We start from the raw sequence: 9,221 nt of genomic DNA, 5'->3' as shown, positions 1-9,221 counted from the left end.
TTCTATCCATCTATCCATCCATCCCATCTGTCCATAAATCCATTCATTTATCCATCCATCCATCCCATCTGCCCAGCTGTCCGTCTATCCATCTATCCATCCATCCCATCTGTCCATAAATCCATCCATTTATCCATCCCTCCAATCTGTCCAGCTGTCCATCCATCCATCCATCCATCCATTCAGGCCTTCCATCCATCCATCCATCCATCCATCCATCCAATCTGTTCAAATGCATGACGATCTGATACGATTTAGCATGAAATCATTCCAAGAACCTCCTACTTTGGACAGAAAGAGGAGCGTATGATTGACATGCTTGCTGACCAATTACAGACCTCATTCACGCTCAAAATAAAATATCAGCTCCTGAAAGAGCAAAACTTCTAGCTTTGGATTGAGACTATAATGTCCAACCAAAACAATTCCTTCCAGATTTGTAAATTGTATTAATGACGACATCATCAATATCATTCATTTCAGCCATTTATTCAGGCCAAGCTTACCTCATCTATTTCGGCCGAAATATCGTTAGTTGTTTCTTATTTTATTACTGACTTGTTCACATCTTTGGCATTTGATAAAGCGTTCGTAGACATTCGATGCTCTCAATGCTGCTTTGACACTGATTTGTTTGTCAAATCATTGATTCGTCGATTCATTGACTCGTTAATCGATTCATTAATGATCATTTTCTGTAAATGAACCTTTTATCGTGGTTTTTCGGTAACAAAGCAACCTGTGTTGAATCATTTTAGTTAGAATTACGAGAAATATTTACTATTTGAATGCATTTGAATATTCAAATACTTTGAATTATCTTAATTGTGCAACAAACTCAAAAGAATCATCAGATATGGATTCATTTGAAACCTTCAGGATTGTGTTTATCTCTTCCCAGACCTATGTTTCTGTTATTAGCACAACTAAATAAAATCCTAGATAGACTTGATGAGGGGGGCACGGTGGCTTAGTGGTTAGCACGTTCGCCTCACACCTCCAGGGTTGGGGGTTCGATTCCCCCCTCCACCTTGTGTGTGTGGAGTTTGCATGTTCTCCCCGTGCCTCGGGGGTTTCCTCCGGGTACTCCGGTTTCCTCCCCTGGTCCAAAGACATGCATGGTAGGTTGATTGGCATTTCTGGAAAATTGTCCGTAGTGTGTGAGTGCGTGAGTGAATGAGTGTGTGTGTGTGCCCTGTGATGGGTTGGCACTCCGTCCAGGGTGTATACTGCCTTGATGCCCGATGACGCCTGAGATGACCGATGACGCTCCCCGTGACCCGAGGTAGTTCGGATAAGCGGTAGAAGATGAATGAATGAATGAATGAATGAATGAATAGACTTGATGACATAAATAATGATACTGTAATTATACGACCTACAGTTGTTTCAGTGAGGAAAGATTAATCCCAGATTAATATATAATCCTGCATGTTTTTTAATCTGGGAAATTAGAATGAAATTCCTAGAAATTAAACAGTATTAATCCCAGCATGTCTTAGAGAGTGTGTTTAAATGTGTGGTGTATTGAGTGACTGTCCAGACCTGCGCTCTCACGCTGGCCTTTAATTACAGAAGGGTTTAATAAGAAGGCCGCAGGCAGCACCGAAGTGGGCGAACATTCGTGCTTTTGTTATTTAATTGTCTGAGTTTGCAATGTTTATTTTTGTCCTCCTGAATGTGCTGGCATTTCGAGATAATGAGGGAAGGTCGCAGACGCTTGAACGCAGGAACTGGAAGCGGCATTTATTGTCTGAAATAAAAACTGAGCGTCGTGTGAGACACACGCTGTGTGATGTACTGTCTAACAAGCCTGAATAATTGGTTTTTTTTTAAAAAAAATGAAAACACACACACACACACACACACACACATTCAGGTCCTCTGTATATATAAAAATATTTTATAAAAATCTTCTAAATTTGCGTGTGTGTGTATATATATAGGGGGGCACAGTGGCTTAGTGGTTAGCACGTTCGCCTCACACCTCCAGGGTTGGGGGTTCGATTCCCTCCTCCGCCTTGTGTGTGTGGAGTTTGCATGTTCTCCCCGTGCCTCGGGGGTTTCCTCCGGGTACTCCGGTTTCCTCCCCCGGTCCAAAGACATGCATGGTAGGTTGACTGGCATCTCTAGAAAAATTGTCCGTAGTGTGTGATTGTGTTAGTGAATGAGTGTGTGTGTGCCCTGTGATGGGTTGGCACTCCGTCCAGGGTGTATCCTGCCTTGATGCCCGATGACGCCTGAGATAGGCACAGGCTCCCCGTGACTCGAGGTAGTTCGGATAAGCAATAGAAAATGAATGAGTGAGTGAGTAAGTGTATATATATATATATATGTGTGTGTGTGTGTGTGTGTGTGTCCCGGGGGGGGGGTTCCCAGGTTCATCAAGCTGGGCCCCAGAGCAAGGCCCTTAACCCTCAATTGCTCAGTTGTATTAAAAAATTGACAAAATGTAAATCTCTTTGGATAAGGGCATCTGCCAAAAGCTGTAAATGTAAATATGTAATAAATTTGTGTGTGTGTGTGTGTGTGTGTGTGTTTGAGAAAGGGGGGAAAATAAAATAAAAAAGCCTGACATGTTTACGGTTTTTAGTGGATTGAGTGACGGGTCGCAGCTGAACTTTATCTGCTGTTGTGATGTCACAGCTGACACAGAAGCCCCGCGCTCTGCCTGAGTAAAATTAAAGCACTTACATAAAACCGCATCCAGAGTTTACCGGTCTGCACATAATAGCGTTGAATAAATCTCTTTGACTGCTCTTCAATGGGATGCCCTGTGATAGCATAGTTAGATGACCTCTGTGTGTGTGTTTGTGTGTACGTGTGTGTGTGTGTGTGTCTGTGTGTCTGTGTGTGCTGTCAGCTGAGAGAATTGTTGTTGACAGCACTTGCCCGAGGATGAAATTGACTTCCGGATGGTGTTCATTGCGAGTGAATCATTCTTTTGTAGCACAGTAGGCCTCTGCAGGTTAACTCGGACTCGAATCCGATTAAAACCTGAACATCTGTTAAAAAATGATGACTGAGGAAGAAATTTACAAAATCATGCAATTCAGTAATTGAGTAGTTTGTAAGAATTTGCAAGACTTTGGTTTAGTAAAACTATAAATTACAAATCAGGGCATCGGTGTAGGAGCACAAGCTCCAGCTCCTGTATGAGGTTAATGCCCCTGTCCTGAGAATCACCTGCTCCTCCCTTTACACTTCCTGAGGTCTACAGGTTTCTTCTCAGATGCTCGGATCGGTCCTGTCTTCGAACTGGGATGGGAAAAGGCGTCTGACTTGATCGGATTTAGATTTTCCTTATCTGGAAAGAAAACTAAGTGTGTTTGCCCAATGGTAAAAATATGATGGATGGATGGAATGATGGCTAGATCTGGATGGATGTTTGGAAGAACAGATGGATGGAGGGATGAATGAATGAATGGATGTATGGATGGATGGATGGATGGGTGAATACAATGATGGATAGAGCTTTGGATGGAATGTTGGAAGAACAGATGAATGAATGGATGGTTAGAACAATAGATATAGTAGTTCTGCACTGATTAAAGAACAGATCAATGGACGGATGGATAAATTGTAATCGAGTGAGTAGTGGAGCATCAGTAGATAGAACGATTGTATGTATATGTGTATGTGTGTATGTTTAGATTTTCCTTATCTGGAAAGAAAACTGTGTGTTTGTCCAATGGTACCAATGGGAGTGTTCTGTGTTCTGGAATAATATTGTTGTGTATTCACGTGAAATAAGAAGGCAATACACCGAGTACCAAACAGGTTTCTTTACTGAACATTAGCCACATGTGCAACTCCACTTCTCTTCTGTCTGCTACCTTCCTAGCTATCACACACTAGCTCCATCTAGTGTACATCTATTAATTCATTCATTCATTCATTCATTCATCTTCTACCGCTTATCCGAACTACCTCGGGTCACGGGGAGCCTGTGCCTATCTCAGGCGTCATCGGGCATCAAGGCAGGATACACCATGGACGGAGTGCCAAACCAACGCAGGGCACACACACACACTCTCATTCACTCACACACTACGGACAATTTTCCAGAGATGCCAATAAACCTACCATGCATGTCTTTGGACCGGGGGAGGAAACTGGAGTACCCGGAGGAAACCCCCGAGGCACGGGGAGAACATGCAAACTCCACACACACAAGGTGGAGGCGGGAATCGAACCCCCAACACTGGAGGTGTGAGGCGAACGTGCTAACCACTAAGCCACCGTGCCCCCCTCATCTATTAATTAGCAATGTAATAAGAACACAACAAATATGTAAAATAAATACCAGGGCCTGTGTTCATAAAGATTCTTAGAATTTTATCAGAGCTCCTAGCTTAAAAATTCTTAACTAGAAATTTGATCTTATGAGTGATCTCGGAGCTTTTAAAATCTGGTCTATTATAAACCTTCACTTTATTTGTCTCTATGTTCAGATATTTGAGTCTACATCGTGTAGGGATTACTAACATCAAGAGATGTTCTAACATCTGTATGTTATAAATGTAATAAATGTAATATAATGTAAATGTGGGGGGTCATGGTGGCTTAGTGGTTAGCATGTTCGCCTCACACCTCCAGGGTTGGGGGTTCGATTCCCACCTCCACCTTGTGTGTGTGGAGTTTGCATGTTCTCCCCGTGCCTCTGGGGTTTCCTCCGGGTACTCTGGTTTCCTCCCCCGGTCCAAAGACATGCATGGTAGGTTGATTGGCATCTCTGGGAAATTGTCCGTAGTGTGTGATTGTGTGAGTGAATGAGAGTGTGTGTGTGCCCTGTGATGGGTTGGCACTCCGTCCAGGGTGTATCCTGCCTTGATGCCCGATGACGCCTGAGATAGGCACAGGCTCCCCGTGACCCGAGGTAGTTCGGATTAGCGGTAGAAAATGAGTGAGTGAGTGAGATAATGTAAATGTAAACATCTCTGACACAGAGCAGAAATGTCATAGAGACAAATGATATCATTTCTGCTGTTCTGGCATTTCGGCTCTGTTTCAGAGATGTTACAGATTCTCTAAATGACATAGCGGCAGAATATATATCATTTGGTGCTATGACATTTCTGCGCTGTGTCGGAGATGTTATTTTTAATCCGATCGGTCACGACAATAATCCCTATTAACTCACTATCGTTATTAAATATTGTATACAGCACATTTCTTCTCCCTCTTCAACTTTCAGTCATTTTCTCCTCTGATAAAGAAACTCTTAAAGCTCTTAAACGTCCTCCTCACTTCTCCTGACACTTTCTGACCTTATGAGCGCTTTTAAAGGTTAAGATGCTTTATAAATAAATAACTTTTATCTTTACTAGGATCTTCTCTTTAATTTAATTTAAACTTTTTACACTAAGAATCTTTATGAATTCGGGGCCCAGATGTCTGTTTGCATTAATTCCAGCTGATAAATTGAGTTTATTTTGAAAACGTCATAGCTATAGGTTACCGTAGCCTCGGTGTCAGCAGCTGCCACTGTGATTTTTAATCCTTGGCAGTTTGGAAATGGCACGTCACACACCCTGGGAGAAAAAGCTTTGTCTTTCACCTGCAAGGCATCCTTTCTTCTGTCTTTCTGTCTTCTACCTATCAGTGATGTATGCGTCGAGGGTCCAGAAAACACACCCACACGCTTGCTCTATCTACAGTATACACTCACACATCGACTCACACATCCGTGTTAGTATTCCAACCATTATTCTCTCAACACCTCTCCGGGCTCTGTTTCAAAAGTGCTATGAAGCACATCACATACAATTAGCAAAGCTTGTGAAAACATTTCCACACCTCCATCAGCTGCTCGGTGAACACCGGGCCTGTGAAAACACATGTACTCAAAGTATTCTGTGTTCAGGTTACTTCAGAAGCCATGGAAATATAAATGTGAAGAGACGGAAATGGATTTTTTCAGTAATGGATTGTACCACAGGTGAAGTTTGATTTTCTACAGAAACAAGAACGTTCCTATCTGCAGGAGGTAAATTACTTTAACCTGGGAACAGCACACCGTCTTAATTAAACTTGGGTAATCGATACTAAGGCGTCTAATCTAATGTGTCTACTGTACCTGCAGAACGCACTCAACCATTTGGTATAGGACAGATTTCAGAACAGCTTACTAGCCAATCAGCGACACCGAAGAATTACTGCTGATGTCCATCTGCACACATTTTCAACCTCTGTCTTTCTGGCTCATTATTTTGCTAGAGGATTATTCTAACATGGTAGTGTGCAGTACGTAATGTGTATTTTGCATGACTTTCTGAGCACCTAGTTATGCATTGAATGGAAAACCATCCGTAAGCTGAACTGATCCAGCCGACTGCTTTGCTACGGTTCCAAACTGACATGAAACCCAGACAGTGATCATCTCTCCTTTGGCATGGAAATCATTAGTCTATACTTTAGTCAATAATTTAAAATCCCAGCAATACTGCTGATAGACTCGTGACAGAATCACACACACACACACACACACACACACACACACACACACACACACACACACACACAGTTGATGCCTATGATGAATCAGTTCTATCCTGATGGGAGTAGTCTCTTCCTGAATGACTCCGCCCCATCTCTAGCACACTGATGAAATGATGGATGGATGGATGGATGGATGGATTAGTAGATACAATGAAGGATAGGTCTGGATGGATAGTAGGAAATTATATGAATGAATCGAGTGTTGGAAGAACAGATGAATGGGCTGATGGCTAGATCTGGATGGATGGTTGGAAGAACAGATGAATAGAGGGATGAATGAATGACTGAATGAATGGACGTATGGATGGATGGACGTATAGATGGATGGATGGGTGAATACAATGATGGATAGAGCTTTGGATGGAATGTTGGAAGAACAGATGAATGAATGTATGAATTAATCGATGGTTAGAACAATGGATAGTTTTGCACTGATTAAAGAACAGATAAATGGATGGATGGATGGATGGATGGATGGATGGATGGATAAATTGTAATCGAGTGAGTTGTGGAGTATCAGTAGATAGAATGATGGTATGTACTTGTGTATGTGTGTATGTGTATGTATGTGTGTATGTGTGTATGTGTGTGTGTATGTGTGTATGTGTGTGTGTATGTGTGTGTGTATGTGTGCATGTGTGTGTGTGTATGTATGTGTGTATTGATTGCTAAGGCTAATTTTCTGACATTTTTGCAAACGATTGCATGTCAGCAGCTGATATAAAAACGATCAATCATTAAATTAATTCCTGAACTCTTTCAGCTTTTAGAGATGAATCATTTTCATACAGATCTGAAGGAGAAATATTTAACAGACAATCTGTCTCTTCTGATCGTTGTTTATTTTATTAAATTTTATAATACATCTACTATTATCATTTATAATCTAGAGGAAATGAAGTGTCACTCCATAAAAAACGTTGATTCTATAATTTCTACCCTTTTTTCCCATGTGTGTGTGTGTGTGTGTGTGTGTATATGTGTGTGTGTATGTGTGTGTGTGCACCTATGAGACATAGTCTCTTGACAAGCGAGTGAAATGGCTCTCGTGTGAAGAAGAGTAAGTGTGAACAAGAGGTTGTTTTGTTTTTCCCTTGACAGCGAGACGTGTGCAATAGTTTTGGCACCCTGCAGAGATTCCGTATGGCCGTTGCTGTCTTCAGCTTCTAGCTTTGCGACTCTGATAATGTGTGACGCACTATTAGCTCCATATGTTCAATATTTGTAGAATAAGTTGTTTCTTGCCTCACTGACAGCCACATTGCTCTGTTTCATCATCTCTATGCTGCTGTACTGTATGTGAGTGTGTGTAAGAGCAATGCGAGAGCAATCAATCTCCATCCATTCTACACTTATCATCATGAATAGAAGCTGATGTTGATCTTCCTTTTTTTGGTGTTTAAACTGGGATCCTAATCCCATGAACTCTATTAATATGTTTTACATCATACGTCACGCATACGTGTGTGCGCGCACGTGTGTGCATGTGTGTGTTAGCACTATGCAAACATTAACATGTTCTTATTAACGCATCGTCAGTTTATGTCATGGTAGTATATTATTTCGAATATAATCTGATTATGACTGAAAGTACTGATATTAACCTAAAATAATACATTTTCCTTTTTTCTATCGTGCTCTTCTACTTACAAACGCTAACATAAGTGTATCGGTACATCAGTAACTGGATAAGGATGATAATCTCACCCTCCTGGTTACACCTTATATTAATATGAATTTCAATGCACGCTTGTTGTTGTTGTTGTTGTTGTTGTTGTGTGTTGTTGTGTGTACGCACTACGATCGGATATCATTTCTGCTGTGTATTAAGTAAACAGTAAATAGAGCTCGGTAGGTACAGAGGAATGGAGGTAGAGTGTGGGACATCAGCCAGCTGTCCACGGATCCTGAGACTAGAGCAAATCCAGCGTGTTTACTTTTCCACTGCTGACAATGTGCTCATACGAGACAGAGATGACGACAGCAGATGCAACAGGAACGACAATGTGTGTGTGTGTGTGTGTGTGTGTGTGTGTGTGTGTGTGTGTGTGTGTGTGAATATTATTTCATTATTTGACCATCAGAGTGTGTGTTTATTCACAAGCACGTATTCATCATCTTTAGACTACAACCAAAGAAAAATACAGCTGGGGCAAAAGTTTGTACCCCCATATTAAATAGTAAAGAGATAATGACCCATGCCTTTTTTTGGTAACATCTATTGTGTGTGTGTGTGTGTGTGTGTGTGTGTGTGTGTGTGTGTGTGTGTGTGTGTGTGTGTGTGAATATTATTTCATTATTTGACCATCAGAGTGTGTATTTATTCACAAGCACGTATTCATCATCTTTAGACTACAACCAAAGAAAAATACAGCTGGGGCAAAAGTTTGTACCCCCATATTAAATAGTAAAGAGATAATGACCCATGCCTTTTTTTGGTAACATCTATTGTGTGTGTGTGTGTGTGTGTGTGTGTGTGTGTGTGTGTGTGTGTGTGTGTTTAATAATTTCACCATCTTCATTCCCAAGCACTTATTCATCATCCTGAAACTACGTAAAGAGAAAATACAGGGCAAAAGTTTGCACCCCCCATATTAAATAGAAAAGAGAAAATGCCCCCCGCCTTTTCTTTTCTTTTTTTTTTTTACATCCATCTGTTTATTAGTGAAACTACAAAAAAAAAAGGATTTTGGAAACGTGCGAGACATGTGCTAATATTA

Source organism: Tachysurus vachellii, chromosome 17 (genome assembly GCF_030014155.1).
Source record: "Tachysurus vachellii isolate PV-2020 chromosome 17, HZAU_Pvac_v1, whole genome shotgun sequence".
In the NCBI taxonomy this organism is placed as follows: domain Eukaryota; kingdom Metazoa; phylum Chordata; class Actinopteri; order Siluriformes; family Bagridae; genus Tachysurus; species Tachysurus vachellii.
The sequence above is the reverse complement of the archived record's forward strand: the minus strand, read 5'-3'. Positions refer to the sequence as shown.